We start from the raw sequence: 24,860 nt of genomic DNA on the forward strand, positions 1-24,860 counted from the left end.
AAAATATTGTTGCTCTTGACTCTTCATTGCAATTTGGATTGAAAAAATATTTTTTAAATGTGATTTTTTTTTTTACTGGGAAGGGGGCTTTACCTTTCTGAGCAGCTATTATTGCATTCCTTCCCTCTTTTGGCCGGTCCACAGCCGTGGTAACAACTTACTCCTGCTGTCTGGTAACCGAGATGCTCCTTTAGTTCACGTGATGCATGCCTGTGCTTTAACGCAGGTGACCACAGGGATCCTGGTTCTCTCTGATTAAAAAAAATGCCCAATTTTTGGTTTAAAAATAAAAAGTAACCCCAAACCCATATTTTCCTGTGATTTAAATGAAACGCAGCTATCAGTCTATTGATCTACCTACCTACAGTATCTATCTATCTATCTAGCTATTCTACCTACCTACCTACAGTATCTATTTATCTGTCCTACCTACCTACCTACAGTATCTATCTGTCCGTCCTACCTACCTACCTACCTACAGTATCTGTCTACCTACCTACAGTATCTATCTATCTATCTATCTATCTATCTATCTATCTATCTATCTATCCTACCTACAGTATCTACCTACCTACAGTATCTATCTATCTACTTATCTATCTACCTACCTACAGTATCTACCTACCTACAGTATCTATCTATCTATCTATCTATCTATCTATCTATCTATCTATCTATCCTACCTACAGTATCTATCTATCTATCTATCTATCTATCTATCTATCTATCTATCCTTCCTACCTACCTACCTATAGTATCTACCTACCTACCTACAGTATCTATCTATCCTTCCTACCTACCTACCTACCTACCTTCCTACCTATAATATCTACCTACCTACCTACAGTACCTACCTACCTACCTATATCTACCTACCTACCTACAGTATCTATCTATCTATCTATCTATCTATCTATCTATCTATCCTACCTACAGTATCTACCTACCTACAGTATCTATCTATCTATCTATCTATCTATCTACTTATCTATCTATCCTACCTACAGTATCTACCTACCTACAGTATCTATCTATCTATCTATCTATCTATCTATCTATCTATCTATCCTACCTACCTACAGTATCTATCTATCTATCTATCTATCTATCTATCTATCCTTCCTACCTACCTACCTATAGTATCTACCTACCTACCTACAGTATCTATCTATCCTTCCTACCTACCTACCTACCTACCTACCTTCCTACCTATAATATCTACCTACCTACCTACAGTACCTACCTACCTACCTACCTACCTATATCTACCTACCTACCTACAGTATCTATCTATCTATCTATCTATCTATCTATCTATCTTACCTACCTTCCTACCTATAGTATCTACCTACCTACCTACAGTATCTATCTATCTATCTATCTATCTATCTATCTATCTATCTATCTATCCTTCCTACCTACCTACCTACCTTCCTACCTATAATATCTACCTACCTACCTACAGTACCTACCTACCTACCTATATCTACCTACCTACCTACAGTATCTATCTATCTATCTATCTATCTATCTATCTATCTATCTTACCTACCTTCCTACCTATAGTATCTACCTACCTACCTACAGTATCTATCTATCTATCTATCTATCTATCTATCTTACCTACCTTCCTACCTATAGTATCTACCTACCTACCTACAGTATCTATCTATCTATCTATCTATCTATCTTACCTACCTTCCTACCTATAGTATCTACCTACCTACCTACAGTATCTATCTATCTATCTATCTATCTATCTATCTATCTATCTATCCTACCTACCTACCTACCTACCTACAGTATCTACCTACCTACAGTATCTATCTATCTATCTATCTATCTTACCTACCTTCCTACCTATAGTATCTACCTACCTACCTACAGTATCTATCTATCTATCTATCTATCTATCTATCTATCTATCTATCTATCTATCTACCTACCTTCCTACCTATAATATCTACCTACCTACCTATATCTACCTACCTACCTACCTATATCTACCTACCTACCTACAGTATCTATCTATCTATCTATCTATCTATCTATCTATCTATCTTACCTACCTTCCTACCTATAGTATCTACCTACCTACCTACAGTATCTATCTATCTATCTATCTATCTATCTATCTATCTATCTATCTATCTATCTTACCTACCTTCCTACCTATAGTATCTACCTACCTACCTACAGTATCTATCTATCTATCTTACCTACCTTCCTACCTATAGTATCTACCTACCTACCTACCTACCTACCTTCCTACCTATAATATCTACCTACCTACCTACAGTACCTACCTACCTACCTATATCTACCTACCTACCTACAGTATCTATCTATCTATCTATCTATCTATCTATCTATCTATCTTACCTACCTTCCTACCTATAGTATCTACCTACCTACCTACAGTATCTATCTATCTTACCTACCTTCCTACCTATAGTATCTACCTACCTACCTACAGTATCTATCTATCTACCTTCCTACCTATAATATCTACCTACCTACCTACCTACCTACCTACAGTATCTACCTACCTACAGTATCTATCTATCTATCTATCTATCTATCTATCTATCTATCTATCTATCTATCCTACCTACCTACAGTATCTACCTACCTACAGTATCTATCTATCTATCTATCTATCTATCTATCTATCTATCTATCTATCTATCTATCTATCTATCTATCTATCTTACCTACCTTCCCACCTATAGTATCTACCTACCTACCTACAGTATCTATCTATCTATCTATCTATCTATAATATCTACCTACCTACCTGCAGTACCTACCTACCTATATCTACCTACCTACCTACAGTATCTACCTATCTATCTATCTCTCTATCTATCTATCTCTCTATCTATCTATCTATCTAAAAAATTGGGGCTATATCTATAAAACATGGGGGTTTTTGTAAATCGGAGAAAACCAGGATCCCTGCTGATGACCTGCCATAGCCCAGTAGCGAGTCTGTGTCACAGCCTCCCAGGCAGGATGAGAGTCTGTCGTGGATGCAGTGCGGGAGGGTTACGGCAAGCAGGCTCTGAGCTTTGCAAGCGCTCTTTCAGTCCCCGGCGTGCTGGCCCCGGCGGTGGCCACTACAGCAGGGTCGAGTGTCATTACACACAGGCGCAGCTGGTGGATGAGTGGTGGTGTGCACAGAGCCCAGCTCTCTGCCTGCTACAAGCTGTCTCCTCTCCCTTGCAGAGATGGATGTGTAAGCCAGCTCCGGGAACAGCGGAGCAGGCCAGATATGCCCTTGAGCCTGTTGACAGGGTGGCTTTGAAAAGAAGTTTTCCTCCGTCTATGCACACTTTGGTTTCCCAATAGGAGCACCTCTTCTGCGCTAAAGAATAGAGCCAATCACCTGGCTTTGTTAGGGAAATTGGTTAACAACCTTTTCAGCAGACGGCGGCTCCTCGCTGCAGGGATGTTATCTGACTGCCTCGGCGCTTTGGAGCCGCGCACACGTAACGTTCTCGCTCTCGCCCTGTTGTGATCTCACTCAGTGTGGCATTTGAGGTGCTTCCCTGACAGAAGGCATTCAAAGCCCGGCCTCTCCAAAGAGGGTGGGGGGCTTTGTTGCAGATGGAGAGAATATAGGTCAATGAGATAAATTGTTCATTCAAGGTGAGAGCAAGCGAGGAGGGAGAGAGAAAGAGCCGCGCTCCTGATCAGAAGTGGCTGTATCATGAGCATCGGAGCACTCTGAATGCATCTTTCATGGGCTTTCAATAGAGCATAATACCTGCAATAAAATGTAACATTGGGCTCAGTGACTGTGCTTTCACCAGAGCCCAGCTAATGACTCCGCTCTGCTTCTCTTGGCCTTGTACAGAATTCATTTACACTAAATTTCAAGGCTGCGGCGTGTGGGTGGATTGGCAGTGGCAGAGACAGCCTTTCAATCTCTGATCCTAAAGCTGAGAGCTGGATCTAAGCCGTCAGAAAGATGGGGGCAATCGGGACAGGTGCTCGTGCCTCTTCTGCCCGCCTGTTGCAGAGGACAGTAGGGCGTCTGCGGCTTCCTCGTGCTCTGCCCCATCCAAAACCTCACCGGCTACTAGGTGGAGCTAAATCACACTGTTATTTAGAGTGGTGTAATGTGGCCGTAGTGCAAAGGATGGCTGTTTTCCACAGTGATATTGTGTTCTCGGCAATAATTACATCAAAACCGCTTCCTGATTTTGCTGCTTACTCTCCAAGGCTGGCTGTACTCTGCCGCCAGATGCAGTGGTTTGCCCACAGCAGGGCAAGGTTGGGGGCAGAGAAGATGCTCTGGGTTTCGGCAGGCTGGTAGGGTCACGGAGCCCCTTTGAGCCGGTCCCCATGCAAAGCCTCCCCTGAAGCTAGAAGTCAACAGCCTTCCTCCAGCTGCTTGGATGTCATCCATTTGGGGAAGCTTTGTTTTGCCCTCCTGTCTCCCCAGCTGCTGTGGTTTTCTGTGTTTTGGGAATTTTTCAGCCATGGCTCAAGAGCACTTTAGAAATCACTGGCCCATATCTGATGTGCATGGAAAATCAGGAGTCCTTCTGCTGATGCTGAAGGAGTCAGGCCATTAGCAGGCAAGTTGGGCCTCAATCGGGCTCGGCTGGTTTGCACCGGTTAGCTAGGTTTTATTTGCACGAGTCTCAGCTCTGGCTTGTGCTGCTTCACAAGAGGTATTTTGTCACCGGGACTTTCCCGCGGGGGTTTCACGAGAGGTGGTCACGGCTCGCTTGGATCACGCTTTGCAGAAGAGGTAGCCTGCCCTTTGTTCCTCCCCTTTTCCTCCCAGGGAGGATGGGGAGCGTTTCCATCACGCGCGCAGGACACAACTGGTGCAGCGTTGGGAAGCTTTCAGAAAACCTGCCATTCATTACGGTTTCCGCATGCCAGCTTTTCTCGCCTTTCCAGTGGGGGGAAAAAGATGTTTGTGAAAGGTGGCAAAATTGTTCAGGTTTCACCATGAAAGCACAAAGGAGACAACCTAGTAATGATAGCTGGGAGCTGTCAGGCTGTGACAATGTGAATGGAGCGAGGTTTCAGATGTCTCGCTGAAACACACACACGCAGCGCAGTCCTTAATCACCGGAGGGAGTGACTTTAAAAATGGCCTTAAAACTAATCCATTTATGAAGGATCCTACCTCCAAATGAGACAGGCTTGGCAGGTCTGATAGGATCCTGGTGTTTTGTGCGTTATGTCCTCCCTCCTCTTTGTGCATCAGTTGTCACTCGTCCCTCGTTCAGATGCCCCTCTTTCTGCTCACGTCTTTCAGGAGACCGGTCCACGTTATATCAGCAAGCAGGTTCTCATGTCTTACGATGAGGAACTGCAGTAGAAATGCCAACTTCGATGGATATGTCACCACCACCTACCTGTGCAGCTTTGCCTTTGAAAGAGGCTGATGGCAGTGGTTAGGGTCAGAACTGGATCGAAGATTAAACCAGAGGCTGAATTTGTGCTAGTCTTTGGGGTCAGTGCCTTGGAGAAGCCACTGCATCTCTTTGGTCCTCAGTTTGCCACCTGGAAAGTGGAGATAATAGCGCCATCCTACCTCACAGGAGTGGCTGACGGGGATGGGTGGTTGGATGGGTAGAGCTGGTTTTACTGGTTCAAGTGGGTGCTGTTTGTGGGGCTGAGTTGGTGGCGTGGGTGCAAACGCTAACGTGGGTGCTGGCGGTGGTAGCAGTGCCGGGAGCAGCTCGTGGCCTTGGTGCTAACAGGAGGTGTTGGTGCAGGTAGGGGATGGCTGAAATGGTGGTGATGGTGTTAGTGACATTGGTAACACTGGGAGTAACAGGTGTTGGTAGTAACAGGTGGCCAGTGTCGGTAATGGGCGGCTGCCATGGCGGTAGAGCTAGAGGGAGGTGTTGTTGATGTTGATGACGATGGTAGCGTGTGATGGTGCTGAAGCCAGCAGTGGTTAGCGGTGCTATTGATGGCAATGATGATACCATTTCTTCCTTGACTTGCTGGGATCACAGGGTGTTAAGAGCTGACTCTGTTGGGTGGCACCAATAATGACCTGTCAGACCAAGGGCAGAAGCAGAGATGATAAAATACATGTTCATACTGCCTCCTCTCTTGGTTAAATATATCAACCATTTAGAAAAAAAAGACACCGGAGCAAAAGCAAGCTGTCAACCCAGACTGATTTCAAACAGCAACCCCTAAGCCTCTGATAATATGCTCTCTTCTTCCCCAGCGCTCGGTAAAAGCCACCGTCAACCTGTTGGCCATCAATCTCCCTCTTGCATGGCTATAATTCACAGGGATGCTGTGCCATGCATTGTCTGGAAGGCATCCTGCTTTTGGGAGCAGTGTGGCACCGGTGCTTTTGATCAGGAAGGTTGTCCTGCCTGCACAGACCAACTCCTTTCATTGGGTTCACCAGAAAGGAAATAGGCAAGTTGTGTCACTTTGGGTTCATCGAGAGCCCATTGCAGTAACCCAGTTCATACTTTCACCCTCCTCCTAGTTGCTCAGAAATGCTGCTGTTGTTCTTCCTTGCAGGGTTTGAGCCTAGACTCTATGGCAGCTCGGCATAGAGTTGCAAGTTTGGGGTGCACCTTTAGGTCTCCTTTTGAGGTTGCAACCGTCTAGGCGGGCGTTGCACTCTAGTACAGACTTTCTATCTTCTCCCACAGCATGGACCAATGGTCCATTTCAATTGGGCACAGAAATCAAATTTGCATGCTTGCTTTCCCTTCCCAAGGTCAGTTCCCAGAGTCCATTACAGTCAAGATCAGAAGTCTCTTTTGTTGCATGAAAAAGCGTTTCGTTTGACTCGTTGCAACTTTTCATCCCCAAGAGCATTTGTTTCTCCCCTTGTAGAAACCTTCATTCCCCCAGTGCGAATCAAAGCCATGTGATGTAGGCAACCAATCGTCACATGAAACACTTAATAAAGAATCAGAGCGCGCAAGCTGGTGGATAGTTGATAGGCTGCAGTTTGTCTGGATGAAGCATTTACAAATGCTGCACATTAGGAAAGAACTCGTTATGGGTTGGCTGACAGCTTGTGAAATGGAAAAAGGTCTAATTTGTGAAACAGCAGATTCATTGTGAGTCTTTCACTCTCCTCTCCTCAATAGTCACTGCAGCACCAGCCTTTGAGGAAGGATGTTCTTGTAGCTAAAGCACTGGGAAATGTATTGGTCAGTATTATTCACTGAAAAATGACAGTCTGGGTAACCAAAGGTATTGCTGAATGCATGTCAGATTGGCTCTGCCAAAAACAGCTTGAAAGACATTTTAAGCAAACAAATGTGCAACATTTCAACTTGTTATTTGCCAGCAGTGTTTTGTTTTGGAAATTCAGCGACATTGAAGCTTCGCGTTCAAAAATAAGCAGTGCATAAAATGCAATGCATCATTTGACCATATATAAAATACGATGTGCGTGTATGGCATATGTATACACATATATTATACACTTGCACACAAACAGTGTGTGCATGTGTGTATCTCAATGAATGGTATGAACTAATTCATATCATCCACGCACACGCACAGACGTGCACACACACTCAACTTATATGTATACATAGGTTTATGAATCAGTGCAAAGACTGGACAAACAGCTCAGGGCAGATGTTCTGCGTACGTCCTCTTGGTCTACAAGATGCTTCTCGTGCAACCTAGGACAGCTCATTTGATTGCTCTGTGTCTGCATTTCCCATCTGTGAAATGGGAATGATAACCCTTCTCCCCCTCACTAGGTGAGGCTAAATTAATTTTAATGAATGAATGCAAGACACCTGGATACACCTGAAATGGGGGGCATTTAAGAACCTACTTAGGTAGACACTTTATTTGTAAATCAACTCTGAGGAGGTGAGGGAGGTTTTTAATGTGGACACTGGCTTCAGCTTGCGGGAATGTTATTAATGACATTTGATATGCGCCCCCGTCACTGTGTGCATTAAAGAAATGGGAAAAATAAATTAAAATGAAATTGGATGAGAAGCTCTCAAGTGTGAACAGTGCAGTGTGAAACCCGATTTGAGCCTATTCCTTTTGTTCTGAAGTACATGGGATTTGCATGGATCTTTGCTGTACCTGAAGCTTAGATCCGAGAATATAGTACCACGATGCATGCTTTATCGTTAGGTGGTTTTAAATGTCTTTGGGGAAAACATTTCTTGGTGATTTTAGTGTTCTTGAGAGGAGGGAATAATAGCTTTGTATGCATTGGAGATAATGCCAGCAAGAGCTGTGCAATTGCTACCTTGCATAACCATCTCCAAGTACTCTCCTTGCTGCGGCAATCCTTTCCAGCTGTCATCCCATGCCAGCTCCCAAGGGCACTTAGCCAGGGCCACCCCAACTCCATCATAATTCTTCATTACCGCTGTGTGAAGCGAATATTGCTTTTTTTTTTCAGTTCAAAGGACAAACCAGAAAAACTGGGGGACACATGGGGGGAAGCTGTTTTGCATTGAGCCAAAACAGGTAGCTTCTTAATTTTTCAGGAAAAAATAATACATTTGGGACATGGGGTCCTCAAACATTTCAGTGCAATATCAGATATGTCATCTTTTTTTTAAAGTTATCTCACCCTTTTAAAACCTGATTTTCTTTTCAGTGCGAGTCAGTTAAAGAGAGCCATTTTGATACGGCGAAACGTTTCACAAGGGAAATATTAAAACGTAGTCGTTTGGCCTTTCTCAAATGAAATATTTCGTTTAGAAAGTGTCAGAATGAAATGTTTGGATGATTTTCAGAATTTTCTCAATTTCTTTTTTTGGGGGGGAGAGGAAGGAGGGCTCCAGTTATTTACCAGATTCGCCCTAGTTTTGATGGTTAAAATGCCTACAGTATACAGGCGGCACCCAGCTCGGGGTCACCCTTGCATCCAACTAAAATAGTGCTGTTTCCCAACCTCCCGATGGCTTTACTGAGACAGTAACTGGATGAAAAGCAAGGGCTTGAGAAGCCGGATCCCGATAAAGCCTGAGCTGATGCGGATGAGTGAAGTGCCGTGGACAGTTCCTCACCTGCAGACCATTGACCATCTTGTCTTGAAATGGTCCAGAGCAGGGGTAGGCAACCCCTGGCACGGGTGCCAGAACGTGGCACGCAAAGCCGTTTTGTTTGGCACACGCACCGTGGGGTGGCCGGCGGGGAAGGGGCTGGGGCTGTGCTGCCACAACAAGGATCGGGCCCCTCATGGCTCCCCCACTGTCCGCCCCCAGCACACCAACATCTTACCGGTCAAGGTGGTGGGTGTTTTTGGCACTCAAAGATGTTGCCGTCCCCTGGTCTAGAGGGATAAAACAAGCCTTTCTAGCTACTGGTGGTGACCATGGGTTGGGCACAGATGTCGTGGCCATGCCAGGACCGCGGTGCTAAATTACTGCCCGAGAACAGAGCCAGGATGACCACCGGGTCAGAATAGCCTCTCCATCACCCACGTCTCTTCTTCCCAAGACTCGTCAGTGTTTGGTAAGCTCTGGGCCCTCCTCCTTGGGACTAGCTCGAATCCCTTGAAGTCCTATAGCCTAACTTGTCACCTACCAACTTCTCAGCCTCAAAAGCAAATCTCACGTGCTGGGGACGGACCTTTTTTGCTGCCGAACTTGTGAATCTAGAACCCTTTTTCCTAGGGATCAGATGTGCCCTGTCTCTGGTATCTTCAGAGCAACATGCAACACTCTCCTCTGTATCCATGCTTGCCTAAAATAAGAAAAAGAAACCTCAACAAGGAGGGAAAGACTGGCTCTGGATATGCTGTGTAGGGGGGAGAGGGGAAAACACACTTGACCTTATCGTTTTCACTGCAGTGATGGGTGCCCACATCGTTACCTCGGTATGAGACAGAGTTCTTTGGGTCGATGTGATATCTTTTATTAGACCAACCAAATAGTTGGAAAAATTGCTCTTTGCCAACCAACATCCCTAGGTATGAGAGGTCTGTAGCTTCCTTGTTATTTAAAGGTAGGCTATTCAAATGCACCTACGTGACTTAGGAGCACAACTCTTGTTGACTTTTAGTGGCATGCATGATGTAGGATGCTTTCCAACCCCATGCAGCACAACTGTGATGTGAACGCTATGCTTTTAAATGATGAGTAACAACTGTTGTTTTCCGTCTGTTTTGCACAGCACTGGATCATCTCCCATTTGATCTAAAACAAGGACTAGGTCACACCATTGTATCCGTTACAAATGCTCACAGACGTGTACAGGGCGTGACAATGGGTGCGACACCGTGTTGCGTAGCTCTGTAAATAATGTGCAGGAGACAGAAAAGATGTCCTACAAGTCACCGCCCGTTAGCATCATGATTTGGCATTGGGGAAAGTGCATGGTTTAGTTTTGCGTTGGGATGCTGTCCCAGAGAAATGGCTAGATCCTGTAATATCATCTTGCGGAATAAATAGAGTATCATAATTGATCATACTCAAGGTTATGGCATCTGCCTCCCCTCGGAGGATATCGTATTGCTGTCCTTGGTTCAGCTTCAGTATGGCTCTTACATTTATAGCTCCTGGCCCAGCCCCGCAGCCTTTGTGCACGTGAATACCGGGCACCTTATTCTGTCAAAATCAGGGCTCGATGGATAATAAAAGATGTGAGGTGTTGAAATCCCCAGCACACAATGCCAGTGGGATGTCTCCCTGGTGTCCGTGTCTTTGTGTGTGGAGTAAGTCAGGCTGAAGGAAATGGAAACCCACCTGAACCTTGTTTCTAAATTTAAAAATAAACTCTCTTTTGCTAGGGTGGAAATGTTTGCCTGCTTCTTTGCTTCCTCAGCAAGGTAGAGGCTATTCTCAGAATGCTTTTAACTTGGTCAGAAGCAGGAAACATTAGCAATCTCATGAGAGAGGCAACTTGCATGGTATTTCCAGCCCTTTGTGAACGGAGGGAATTCAAACAGACGGGGGCCGTAAAAAGTGCCTGAACCCTGAAGGTGGATTTATGGGCTCTCAGCCAACGGAGGTCCCGTCACCCCTAGCAATGATGCCACGATGGTGCTACAGGGCATAGACTATGGATGGGTGGGCGAGCTTGCAACCAGAGAGAAAGCTGCGTGCAGCATTGCCTGAGTTTAGTCAGCATTCATTTAAATTTCATGAGCTCGGCAGTACAGAAATATGATAAAACTTGGACCAAGATCATTTCCCCCAAAGTACAATCAATTTCTTTGATGTAAATAAGATCTTCTATATATAGCGGGAGCAGAAGAACCGACAAAGCATAGGTAAGAGGCTCCACAAACAGCGGGAGGCAGAAGCAAAGAGGTTTTTTGTGTCCTGGCCTGTGAAGATGCTCAGGACGGCTGTGTGCCCGAGGATTTGGATAGATAATAGGATGTCGGGCCTGTCGCAGGTTAACATCTAGCCCAAGCTGGCGGTGACTACACGGAGCTACCTGCTGATGGGTGCTGAGCGGCCTTTGAAATGAGGAGCTGAGCCTGGGGTGCAAGTCCTATGGGGTAGGTTTCCTCATTGCAATGCCACTCTTCCAGATGGCAGTGACATTTTTGCCAGTGCAATAGTGGGAGAAGTCCTTGCCCTTCTCCCCTCCCCGTGCAGTGGCTCTACTGGGTCACAGCGGAGCAAGCACGTCCCTGTGGGGTTACACTACACTGGACTGGCTCTGCCGCTGATGAGACGGACTTAGTTTGAAGGGGCGATCAGCTCAGAGCCTCCCACCGGCATGAAATCTGCATTAGAAATAGGGAGCATGTAGATCCCGTGGGACATCGCAGGATGTGAATGAATGGACACGTCCAGGCTTTCCTAAGATGCTGCTCCCTCCGAAGCCCTGATCCTAATAACCGATCAGTAGGCACCTGCATGGCATCCCTGTGTGCTCCCGGCTCCAAGTGCAGGACTGGGGCTGAGGATTTGCCATCTCCGTCCTTGGAGGTTTTTAAGACCCGGCTAGACAAAGCCTTGGCTGGGATGATGTAGTTGAGGTTGGCCCTGCTTCGAGCAGGGGGTTGGACTGGATGTGTCCCTTGCAACCCTCGTTTTCTAGGACTCCCTTCTGACCTGGAGCTGAGGACAGGAGTTGAATGGTGAACTCGCAGGAGAGACACTCATGCATGAGAAAACAAGCAAGACTTTGGGCCTGTTTCTTGTGTAGGCTCTTCTGTAGGGGCCATTAACCAGAGAAGCACATGTTCACTCATAGCAACACAGGAGGTCAGTGAAAACCCTTGAACAAAACTGCTGCTGGAGCTGCAGGGGAACCCCAGAGAAGCAGAGGCTTTAAAAAAAAAAAATTGCTTTTTATTTAAAATAGATATATGTGAAAAATCAAAGGTCTGTAATGGGGTTAATGACTCATTCCCTGGTTCTCTGCAAGCCTGCAATAACCTGATAAGTCGCAGAGTCTGCTCAGGCACACTTCGGCTCACTCCCAGCTCCGGTTATTTCCTGCCTGGTGGGGACCTCCAAGCAGGTCATTATTGCTTAATTGCTAGCTAAACGCTCTCATTTGTCCACCTGTTAGCTGAGATGCAGGCCTGTGCCACCGGCAGGGAGAAGGGCCCGCTTGCTCCCCTTGGCTGGATTTCTTTCTCTCTTGCTCTTTCTCTCTCCTTACACCTCTCACAGTGTATTAACACCTCCTCCCAGCCAGGACTCAGAATCACACCTGAGATAGCTTGTCCATAGACCTGGGAGGGAGCTTGTTCATGGGACCCAAAGGTGATGCTGGTTATGCCAGGCAGAGCTGCTAGAGGCAAGACAGCACAGCAGCATCCCCCTTGATGAGCGGGAGATCGCCACTGTGGCCCCAGTGAAATACAGAGACACATTTATTCATTACAAATAATTCACCCAGCGCTACGGCAGATGCAAGCATCCCTGCTACCGGTTACAGGAGCCACCCGGCAGCCGCCTAAAGCTTTAGCATTTTTCCCAACAAAGTCCTTGCCATTAAGGACTCCATCCGGGGTGACGACGGTGGACGTAGTAGCGTGGACCAGAGCTCCGTGCATTTTAACTACTGCATTGTCGACCTGATGAGAACATATGTGACCGGTGCCCACCTGGTTTGCACACGAGCCCCCAGCATTGCTAGCTGCCAGAGCGGAAAGCAGCGTCACCAACGGTGCAGCAAAGACACAGCCAAAGAGTAATTATGTTCAGAGAAAAAAGGTGTCTAAGCACATGACACGGGGGCAAGTACCAGAGTCACTTCAGCCATGCTTCCCCCGTGGAAGCTTATGAAAGATCAGCTTTTGCATTACCCAAGGCACTTTGCAAATCACCAGCCTCTGTCACAGCAATCAGAGCTGCTGAGTGCCAGCATCGGCTTAAATGTTAATTTAAGGTTCCAGCTGTTAGAATTTAATTTGGAATCTTCTGCCTAACCTTGCGCTCCAGGAAAATATGAGGGGATGTACGGGTAGGTGACGCTCGGAGCCGGCAATCTCGGGGAACTGGTGCAAAGAGCGCTTTTGCTAGAGAGAAGAGGACAAAAGTGAAGCTTCAGCTGAAAGCCACTCTTTCCTCTGTGTTTGCAGAGGGCACCGTGCCACCCGTTGCATGCTCCGTGACATTATATATCATGCATTTACATCATATTTGCACCTGGTTGTGCTAGGCTCTGTATGAGCGCAGATACGACTGAGATCCAGGTGTCATTGAAGACCCTGCTGTGCCTTTTGCAAGAGGAGGGATAGCAGCTTCACTGCTCAGCCCTTGTTTTTTATCACTGAATCATAGAAAATGAGGGTGGGAAGGGACTTAGGAGGTCACATCTAGTCCAACCCCTGCTCAAGGCAGGACCCCAATTAGACTTACATTTGGCCTTCCCCAGTCCCCCTGTACAGTCAGGTGTTTCTTCTGTCCGTCTTCGCTTTCAGTCCGAAATTGTGGTATGGTGTCCAGCACACTGGTGAACCCTGACCATCGTCCTTCCCGGTGTTGGCTCTGCCATCTCTGCTAGATGGCACATCTTTTGAGTGCTTTCTCCCTTTTACTCCCTCCCCACCCGCTATCACCACCACCTCCATGCTACGAATGGACCCATACCGCAGAGCAAGCGGGCCGTGGTGGTGACACCTCTCATCCTGCCCCAGCCCCCGGTGTGACACAAAACAGGAACTCTACGATATCTCACATGGGCTGGAAAAGGAGCAACACAATTGAAAAATAGCAGCTGGAGGAGGAGGTTGGCAGCAGCACGAAAACTTTGTTTTTTTGGTATAATAGACATTTTTCATCACTAGCTCCGGGGCTCAGCATTTTGAGTGCCATTCTGCAGTGAGATCATTTGGGCTGGAGAAGAGCCAGAGCCGGAGCCTCCCTTCCAAACATACCTGTAAGTCCCAGTGTGAATCTGAGCTCGGTTGGCTTGGGCTCCTTTGCAAATTAAAGTGAATTATTGCTCTTTAAACTGACACGACAGAAAACATCAGCGGCACAGAAGGCGAGAGGGCGGCTCTGGGTACAAGGCAGGCATCATCCCTTCAAAATAGGCAGGGGCACGCACCATTGGACTCATTCTGCGCACGTGCATGCGGAGGGCAAGGTGGCGCATTATCCACGGAGAGGGGATGCCTTGGAGGATGGGTTGGTGGGAACCTAGAGTCTCCTCCAGAATCCAATCCTATTCCTGCACCTATGAATAATAATAATAATATTAATGATGATGATGATGATAAGTTTTGTCTAACAAAAATAGCTCCATCATCTGGCAGTACCCACCCCACTGCTTCCATGAGTCACAAATGGGAACAAGTGTGTCATATCCCTTTCACCGTCAGCAGGATTCATCCTGTATTTATTATTTTTTTTGCACTCGACTGTCTGGCTGGTGCAATCTGCAAGCAGCCATCATTAGCTCCGGTAGCCAGGGAAGAGCGCCAGTTGGTTCGGAATATCTTCACAAGTTTCTCGGAGCTTGGACAGCGAGTTAGGGCTTGGGTGGGTTGTTATTTCTTTGCGGTTGTTGTTGGCGTTTTGCTCTCGCCGCCGTGGATGTTGTCACTCCGTGACAAGCTGATGAAAGCTGATCAGAAAGGAGGGCGAGGAGACAGATTTGTGCAAAAGAGGGAAAAAAAACAAAAAAAGAAGAGAGAAAAAGCAATAATAAGAAGGCGGGCTGGCATATTCCTGGCATCTTTCACCTTGATTATTCAGTTGCATTTTCTTCTCCACTTAAGCGCTACCCGCCCCTGTTGCTTTCTCCAGCTTCCAGTGCAATGATTAATCCGCTCCGGGGTTATTGCAGTGCGCCGGCCAATCCTGCCAGACTTTCTGACAAACTTCTTTTTGGCTCAGATACAATCGTGGCACCTAAATTGCAGAAAACACTAAAGCAGGTCGCCCCTTCCCCAGTCTTGCAGCTTGCCCAAAGCTTCTTGGTTGTCCGGATTGAACATCAGGCCAACGTCCTTTCAGATGGCCACCATAACTTAGCAGCTGGGTTTTGTTCCTGGTTGTGCTGCTTGCTGCATGACTGAGCAGATAGTTGCTCCTCCGTTTTGCCTTTCCCATCCATCCAGAGCAGGAGCTTAGTGGACAAGCGTCTCTTGCTTGACTCCTCCCTGAACCCAGTTGTGGTCCAGAAAAAATGAACACCTCGAGGGGTCTGACTTGGGAGCCGTGACCAACAAAGTCAAGAGGGACGGGTGACCAGGACACCGGTTTTTGAGATTCATAGATGCTTGGGTTGGAAGGGGACCTCAACAGATCATCGAGTCCGACCCCCTGCCTGGGCAGATGAGTGCACAAGCATGGCTTCCCTGGCTGGTAACCACTGCCCATGATACAGAAACTGCTCATTTTTGCCTTCGAGCATGTCTGCTGCCCACCACAGAAGTCAAAATAATTTTGGAGAAAGCTTTCAGTATTATTATGGTTTTATACCATTACCTTTTTTTTTATTTTTTAGAGCACGATCAGATTGTTAAAAACCTATATTTTCTGCTTTTATTGTTGTTGAATAACGGGGGGGGGGGGGGGGAGGGGAAACCCCATAGGAAATGTCAATGAAAACAGTTTTTTCCCCCTACATTTTTCACAGAGAACAATTGACATTTTTGACTAGCTTCTAATCCTCAGTGCAGCGACAGTAACTTCGATGCTTAATCTTGGTGTATTAATTCAAGGAGCTCTTGCTAACCTGGAACACCACAGCAGAGTCAAGTAGCATTAATATATTGAAGCAAAAATTGCAAGGCTTTCTGCAATTCCCTGCAGCACATCAGAGGAGCGTTAAGCTTTCTGCTTCAGAGCAACCAGTGACTTCTCTACCAGGTCAAGGAGGGTGTTTTCACAGGTCATGTTCCTTTCTTCCTGCATGGCAATGGATGTTGGCGATTGTGCCCTTCTCCGAATAAATCTTTATGATAGAGCCATCATCGGGCTGTTTGAGACACAAAGGCCTGATGTCTGTCCTCCATGGATATGTTCGGTTGCTAGATTCCAGCTCAATACTTAGCCTGGAGGGGAGGGAGCCATTTAATTAATGCTGCACATTCAACTGGGAAGGGGCTGGGTGCAGGAGACAAGCATCTACTTGGGTTTCTCCGATGGATCTCACTGTAGATTTATGCCATTCATAGGTTAAATTGGTCCGATGGTTGTGAATCCTTCCCTGGAGCAGTCATCTAGGTAGCCACAGGGCTTTTTCTGCATTGCAGTAGAAGATGCAAAAGCAAGCTTGGCAACAAAGCTCCCAGCGTCAAAGCAGGGAGCAAAGGCATCCTCAAGGCAGCTCGCGTGCAGACCCTTGAAATCTGTTGCAGTGGAGCATCATCACTTCACACATCTGGGATTTGGTTACACCAATTGGGCTGTATTAATACAGCTCCTCCATAAAGCAGAAGGATACGGGAAGGTCACGACTTCCTCCGACAGTCAGCCCAACGCTGCTTGTGTAATGCCCGGGAGGACATGGCACTGTATGGGGGGCAGAAGTGGGTGGGAAATGGTTGTCCCAGCTTGTGAGAGCTCATGAGATCTCAAAACCGTTCCAACATTGCATAGGAATCCATGAACCAGCAAAAAGAAAAGTCATTTTGAACCCCAAATTACACTTGTGTTATGTTAAAAAAAAAAAAAAAAAAAAAAAAGGCAAATCATCCCATTTTGACCATTTCTTTCCCCTAATATATTTTTGAATGGGGAGATCCATCAAAGCCAACCCTTTTCTACAACTACCGGAGTTTTGGCTGAGTGGAGTTCTCTGACAGGTTTGCTTTATTTTCAGCAGTGTAAGAGTGACGTAGCTGCGATGGTCCAGAAATTATGTGGGACACAATCTGGTATCTTTTATTAGACCAGCTCAAATAGCTGGAAAAATTCTTCTTTGCAAGCTTTTGGGTATAAATACTGACAAAGGGTACTTATACCTGAAAACTTGCAAAGAAGGTTTCCAACTATTTGAGTTGATCTAATAAAAGATATCAGATTCACCCAAATAACCTTGTCTGCCTATGTCCTTGGACCAACACGGCTACAACCGACACCCCTGTGGGAGACAAGGATTTGAGATTCTTTTATTGGACCAATTATATAGTTGGGATAAAGATTTTTTTATTGGACCAACTATATAGTGGGGTTAAAGACTTTTTTATTGGACCAACTATATATTTGGGATAAAGACTTTTTTATTGGACCAACTATATAGTGGGGTTAAAGACTTTTTTATTGGACCAACTATATAGTTGGGATAAAGATTTTTTCTATTGGACCAACTATATAGTTGAGATAAAGATTTTTTCTACTGGACTAACTGTATAGTTGGGACAAAGACTTTTTTATTGGACCAACTGTATAGTTGGGATAAAGATTTTTTTCTATTGGACCAACTATATCGTTGGGACACAGACTTTTTTATTGGACCAACTATATAGTGGGGATAAAGACTTTTTTTCTATTGGACCAACTATATGGTTGGGATAAAGATTTTTTCTATTGGCCCAACTATATAGTTGGGACAAAGATTTTTTCCACTGGACTAACTATATAGCTGGGATAAAGACTTTTTTATTGGACCAACTATATAGTTGGGACAAAGATTTTTTTCTCTTGGACCATCTATATAGTTGGGATCAAGTTAGAGAAGATTTCTGAAGCAGGACATTCGTCTTCAGGTCTCTTCCTGCAGGTCCCTCTGCATGCCCAGAAGGACAGTCACGTTTCCTTGCTAGGCAAGAATAATCAGAGAGTCCAGCTGACTCTGGGTCAAAGTACCATGGGCCTGACCCCCAAAGTGCTAGCAAGACCCATAGCACAGGAGCGCAGCATCAGTGGGAGCAGAGTAACTCATTTGGGACGTCTCCGTGGCCGTTCGCAGCCAGACCGAGCTAACCCGGGTGCTCGGATCCGTGAACCAGGCACCCCCGGTAACTCTGCAGCAAAGGAGCTCCCTACAGGGCATGGCCATACAGTCTTTGCCGACATGCAAGACGAAGCCGAGATCAACATTTTTTTCAGTTGGGACCAGCTTGTATCCAGCGTCTCCTCCTCCTCTTCCAAGCTGAGGCAGGAATCAGCATGGAGGAAACAGCCTGGCACGGAGGTTTGTCAGCATCGTCCCTGGAGGAGCGATGAAGGGGTGGGTGACAGATGAGAACATTACACTGTTTGGTGTGTGTTGTACTGGAAGAACACAGAGCAAGATCGACAGGGGAGAGGGAGCATTTATTTTTTCCTACCTTGCCTCTCTTCCAAGCGCACATCTCCTATAATTGTCATGCAGCCTCCTCACCAAAGGCAGAGGCGCCTGTCTTCAGAATTATTTTTGCAATCTCTGTTTGGCACTGATATCTCTTCCCTCACAAAAGCCATTTCTATAAATAACTCCAGACTGCACTCTTTATTTCTCTCCCCTCTTTCCTTCAGCATCTTTCTTTCTTTTTTTTCTTCCTTTCCTGCCTTCCTTTCTTTCCCTTGGCCCAAGAACTCGCGCGGTTTCAAAAACACGGGCATGACCAGGCCTGATCAGGGGTCCGTGGGGTTCATCCCCAAAAGCATTTGGTGCCAGATGCTTCATAAAAAAAGAAGTGCACAAAACCTTGCGTTGTTTCTGCTACTAAAGAACAGGCAGCCCATAACTTCTTCTTAAACCCCTAATCAGCGGTCGGCTTATACTCTGAAGTGTGGGCTTTCAGATATCCCTTACACACTCCTCGTCTGTCTTATTGCCTGGTATCCTGTCTAACCGAGCGGTGGAGTGTCTCGCTGTCTATACAAGCACATCATTTTCTTTTGATCTCTTCTGGGCCATTGAGGTCAAGGATCTAGTGGCAGCCAGTTGCACAGGTTGATTGTGCACCTCGTTTTCCTTTTCTTCAGCTCCTTTAAGTTTATCGGCCGCTTTCTTGTTCTCAGACCCCCTCCCTTGGTGTCACCCGTCTTCGGAGAGGTTCACGTCCCCTCCTGGGAAGGACCATCCTGGGTTAGTGCCAACCCCGGGAGACTCAGTGGCCTCAAAATGGAAGGAGTGGATCAACTCAGAAGGAAATAGCATTGATCTGTAAGGTCCCTTCCAGCCCCTAACTACGAAAGCCAGCTGTGGACAGCTCTTCAGAGCCTGGCTCTCTGCTCCGACCCATTGCACAAGTGGCTGGGGTTGAAAAGAGCCATTCTCAGCCCTCTTCATCCTCTGGAGTATCGCAGACCCCAGCATCATCTCGAGCCACCGAGGAATGAAACTAATGAATGCTGTTGGCATTGAGTTCCCAGCAGCGGTGGCAAAAGGACCTTCCTGCCTGCTGAAGGAAGGCCCCTACCATCTTCTGGCACTGGGTATTGGGCACTGGGCACCGGGCACTGGGCAGGTGGCTGCTGTATGGTGTGGACCAGCATCCTGCCTTCAGAGAGCTTCCTTCTCTAAAGGTATTTCAGGCCAGTTCGTGCCTACTTCAGACCACGGGAAAGTCCATCCCTCAGGTCTCGTGCACTGACTCAGCCCTGAATGAACCTTTGCAGTTATGACAAAGGGGGCACCTCCACAAAGGGCGTAAATCAGCATGGCCAGTGCAACCAGCACGGGGCTTGCACCCGTTCCGGATCTGGGCCAAGAAATCAGGCAGCGTTACGCTGACATTTCTAGCTCCTCCGGAGCTGTCAGAGCCCTTTTTTCCGACCCGCGGCTTTGCAGCTTGTCAGAAGCTCACCTCTCAGTCCCTCCGGCCCCGTTTCAGCTCTGCCGGCCTGTCAGAAAGGTTTTGAAGTTGGAGTCTCAGCATGTCGAAGTTTGGGGGGGGGTCTCGCGTGGGATCAGCAGTGGCACGATTTGTGTCCACTCAGCTGGACTATCTTCATCTGACAAAGCAGCCGTGGGAAGGCATCCCATTCAAGTCACCGTATGGATGTCCCTGTCCCTCCTTGCCATTGCAAAGACTGAGCCAAACCCTCCTAAGGAGGGAAGAAAGACGCTTTCTTTGTCCCTCGATAGTGGAGCTGGGTGGGATATAATTGCTGGAAATTGGGAACATTTATAAAGGCAGCCCATCCTGAACTGAGATGACACATTTAAATCTCAAACACAAAAATTGCACTGAGAGGGGCATTGGATTGATGTGATCCTAATATTTTGCCTTTTCCCCTTTAAGTACAAAGTAATTTAAACATGGGGGAAATGTTACTTTAAGCCCCAAACGGACCCCTTTTTTTATTGAAAATGTCACAACTGGGCACCTTGAGAATTTCAAACCTGTGTTTGATGACACGGGGCAACTCGTGGATGCCGGTCCTTTCCCAGCAACCTCGTCAAAAACTGCTGAAGTCTTGAAACTGGTTAAAAAATTCTTGCCCAGCTTTATTCATTACAGGAACGTGCCTTTGCTCAATAATGGTTCTCTCCTCCCAGGATGTATTGGTCGTTAGCTGTCTTCCCCTTTGAAGTGTTAATATAAAGCCTATTCCACATTTCAATCAGTGTTGCAGATCCAGGGCCAAATTCTCCGCAGGCGTAGGACTGGAAGACTAGAATAAAGGGAAACTGCTGGAGGGAAGTTGAGATGAACTCAAAGTGCAAAATCAGAGCTGCCATTATGGTGGGGGTTTTGAAGAAGTCAAAGATAAGCTGGGGGGGGGTGTGTGTGTGTGTTTGCATGCATGTTTGTGGTACATGTGTGCAAACACAAGTGTAACACGTGTGTGGGTTTGGGATCAGATCTTCCTTCCGGCCCGCTCTGAAGAGCGGCTTGTCCCATTCAGATCATTGCACAGGGATGTGGCCCCGATCCAGAGGCAGAGGTTTTGCAGGATGAGGAGGGTCGGGGCGGATTTGCGTGCTGGGATGCCGTGGAGAGACAAAGGCCGGTGGCAGCAGCGGCTGGCACAAACTCCTCTCCACACCCAGTTAACAATAGTAATGAAATGCTAGTCACACGCCGTAATGAACTGCTGAAAGACTCCGCACAGGGCTTCCAGCAAATTAGATCTGGATTATTGGAGCAATGAGAATTGAATGATCCGAGATGTTATCGAAGGGGATTGGAACTCGTTTCCTTGCTTTACGGCACCAAACGGCATGCGTTTAATTATCCGGCATTAAAAAAAATATATAAAACCCAACATGCTGACACAAACCCACAGCTGAGCTGCTTTGCATGCACCAGGCAAAGGCGGCGAGGCAGGTTGGAGCAGGATCGTTCTCTCTCCAGGGAGAGAAGCTGGCTCCGAGACTGGCACTCGGGTGCTTGGGAGGAAGAGGGTGGCAGGGCAGGAGACCTCGGAGCAAAGGACGGGTGCAAATGTAGTATCCTCCTCGGGGAGATGTGTGCAAACACTGAACGCCCAAAACTTCATTCAGCTGAGACCATCCCTCTTTCCTTGACCTCGTCCTGGGTCTGGGTGTGCTTGTCTCCTGCATTCCCAGGCTTTTTGGTCCAAATGTGATGTCAGGCACCTTGGAAACAATGCATCCCCTCTTCTGTTGATTGAAACAGGCTAATCCTTCCCTGTCTTTCCCCTTGTCAGCATGGCCTGTCTGGATTGCATGCTTTTTGGGGCAGGCACGTGGCGCCCAGCACACTGGGGCACCGCTCTTGACTTTAGCTTCTGGTGTGACTATCATGCAGGCAGTTAGGACGGCCTGCAGCTCTAAAGACTGTCAGCTCAAATGCTTCCTTCCCGGGAAGAATGAGCTGATCGGCTTGTATCCGGCGTTGCACCAACACAGCTACGTGTGGCATGCATTTTGGGAGGCACGACGCATGAGGCACCTGGGGTGCAGCGGTGTAGACATCTCATTAAGAAGCCAAGAGCTTTCTAATATTGTGCCTGAGCTAAGCTGGCAGCCAGCAAAGGCTCTGGAGAGCAAGGGTGATGGGTCTAAAACCCCAGGATGCGAGCAGGCAGCTATCGTCTTCAAGGATCCAAGTAGCCTGAAGCCGGATGGTCATCGCTGGTCCCCACGGAGAGAAAAGGCCGGCGATTGTGTGCACCAGGTTGCTGGCAATCGTGCTTCGGTTGGAGTAGCAGAGGACTGAGCTGTGGGAAGAGGAGGGGTTTTATTCTCTCCTTGGCTTCCCACCGAGCGTGGAGCAGACGCATTGTGAGGCAGGGTGGTAGTTATAGCTTTTTAGGAATTTCCAATCTAAATGGGTTTTTGTTTGTTTGTTTGGCTAGAAAAATGCAGTTTCTAGCAAATGGGGATTTTTTTTTTCCTTTTGTTTAACCTTCCGATGAGTACATTTAAATGAAATCTTTTGTTTTCAGTCCATTGGACTCAAAGCAGAACAGTTTGGCGTGGCGAAACGAGCCCCGTTTTTTCATTGCCAGAGTGTTTGATGCAACGGCAGAGAGAAGCACCTCGGGGTAGTTGTCCAGATGCTCGTGTCCCTCCTCTGTGTGATGCTCCGCTCCGGCCAAGCCAGGTGGTGCATTTTGGGAATAACATGCCTGTGAACGCGGCACGGGAGATTTAGCCTGGATGGGGAGCCTGGACCATAAGGACGGAGGAAGGCGTGAGTCATTCTGCCATCCCTGAGGTATAAGCAAAGGCAGCTGAATGTCAAATTGACTCAAAATGGAGCCGTTCAACGTTTCCAAACTAATGTTTTTCTGGAATTTCACATCCTGCAGAAACTGTCAACATTTCAACAGGTTTGTCCCCATTTGGGGATGCAATGTGGGAGTTCCCCATAGGCTGGAAGTGCCAGCTGCCACCCAGCTCCAAGGATAACTGCGGATACCTCCGTGCTCAGAGCTCCATCGAAGCGCTGGGAAGAAAGCTGGACACACACCGCCGTGCAGGCGGGGAGCATCTCGCGGGGCAAGTGGAGGGGGCTCCAGGCCACGAATTGGTGTTTCACTATATCATGGCCCATCAGCTGAGCAGTGAAGGAGCCAAAGCCCTCCTTCTGCAACATGGCTGACGTGATTTAGCATTAATAATCCATCTTCTTGGGTTGCTTTTCTCTGTGTTCAGTTGTTGGTCAATCATATCCGATAGATGGGAGGGGAGGACAACCTAAGAATAAAAGGGGGAAGGTCCCTCAATCTTAGGATCTTATAGGGGCCCCACTATATAATATCTGTGCACTTTGCAGTGTTTGCTATAGTTATCCACAAATCACCATGGGAGGGAGGGCCATGCTATCATCCCCATTTTACAGATGGGGGCTGAGGCTCAGAAACGGTAAGGCTAAGAGCCACAAAGATAGGGAGGTGCCTAAGTTGCACCGATTGCAATGGGAGGTGGGTTTCTAAAGAACTTGTATATAAGAAACTTGCTTCAAGGCACAATCCACCCATGATTGTGTGCAATCAGGAAGGATGTTCTTGTATCGGCAGGTTATCACAACCGTTGCACTGTGAAGCAGGTGGGGATGGATGGGCTTGATGGACCCCTGCTCTGACGCGCAGTGTGCTTCTTATGGTAAAAAGGTCAAGGTAATAGCAAAGGCAGGTGGGGAGCATGCCTTTGGAGAAAGCTCCCCAAACCTCAGGACGCTTCAAGGTCGCTGCTGAAGACGGCACCTCATTTGATCAACACCAGCAACAGCCCGCTCCGGATGAAGCTGCTCCCTGCCTTGATGAGGAGGGAAGAGCTTAGGTCTTCACAGCACCCGACCACGCTGGCACATCTGTGCCCAGCTGGTTGTCCAGCCTGCCCACCCTTGATTGAAGTGGGTTCTGCCCAGGTCGGTGCACCCGCTCGTCCCTCAGGTTCCTCGTTGTTTTGCTGGCTGGCGTCTCCGGAGAAAAACAAATTGATTTTTCAACCCCCCTCCTGCAAAACCCCGTCCTCATTAAATGCCAGGGCAAGTGAAACAAGCAGCAGATTTACAGAATCATTTTTCTCTTTCCCTTTCTGGCTGGAACGTCTCTTAATCAATTCTGCACAGACCACGCTCTGATTAAGCCCGGTATGTGCTCCACGAACCAGGAGCAGCATGAGGCTCGTAGGGAGGCAGTTGTACAGCCTTGTAATCAGGGACCAAATGGAGCCGGACCCAACGCCCCTGAAAGCCCCCGCCCTGCTACTCCGTGCCCTGGTCCTTGGTTGGTCCCTTCCCAGCAGAAGCGTGGTGCATTTGCAAAGGGGACATTTGCAGCTTGGTCTTTGTTACCTGCCTTCTGGAGCGCATGAAGAGGAAGGAAACCTGCCAGTACAATAAATGGAAAAGCATTTGCATTATAAAAAAAAATTTAAAAAATTCTCATAAAGATCCAGCAGCCTGTGCCCATGCACCCCATTCGTTCCTGGCCTAGCGTACCCAAGCCCATCCGAATCCTGATTCCTCCTCTCCCTCCTTGCAGCTGCTGCACCCAGCCTCCCTTCAGCGGTTCCCGTCTGGAGCACCGGTCAGCTGCTCAGTTTTGGGGTGGGAGAAAAAATGCCTTGTTACCTCGTATCACTGGAGATGAGATGAGATGTCTCCTTCAGGCGTCTGTATTCTGCCAGCGCAGCTCCGCTGATCTCTA

Source organism: Alligator mississippiensis, chromosome 13, assembly GCF_030867095.1.
Source record: "Alligator mississippiensis isolate rAllMis1 chromosome 13, rAllMis1, whole genome shotgun sequence".
Classification (NCBI taxonomy): Eukaryota; Metazoa; Chordata; order Crocodylia; family Alligatoridae; genus Alligator; species Alligator mississippiensis.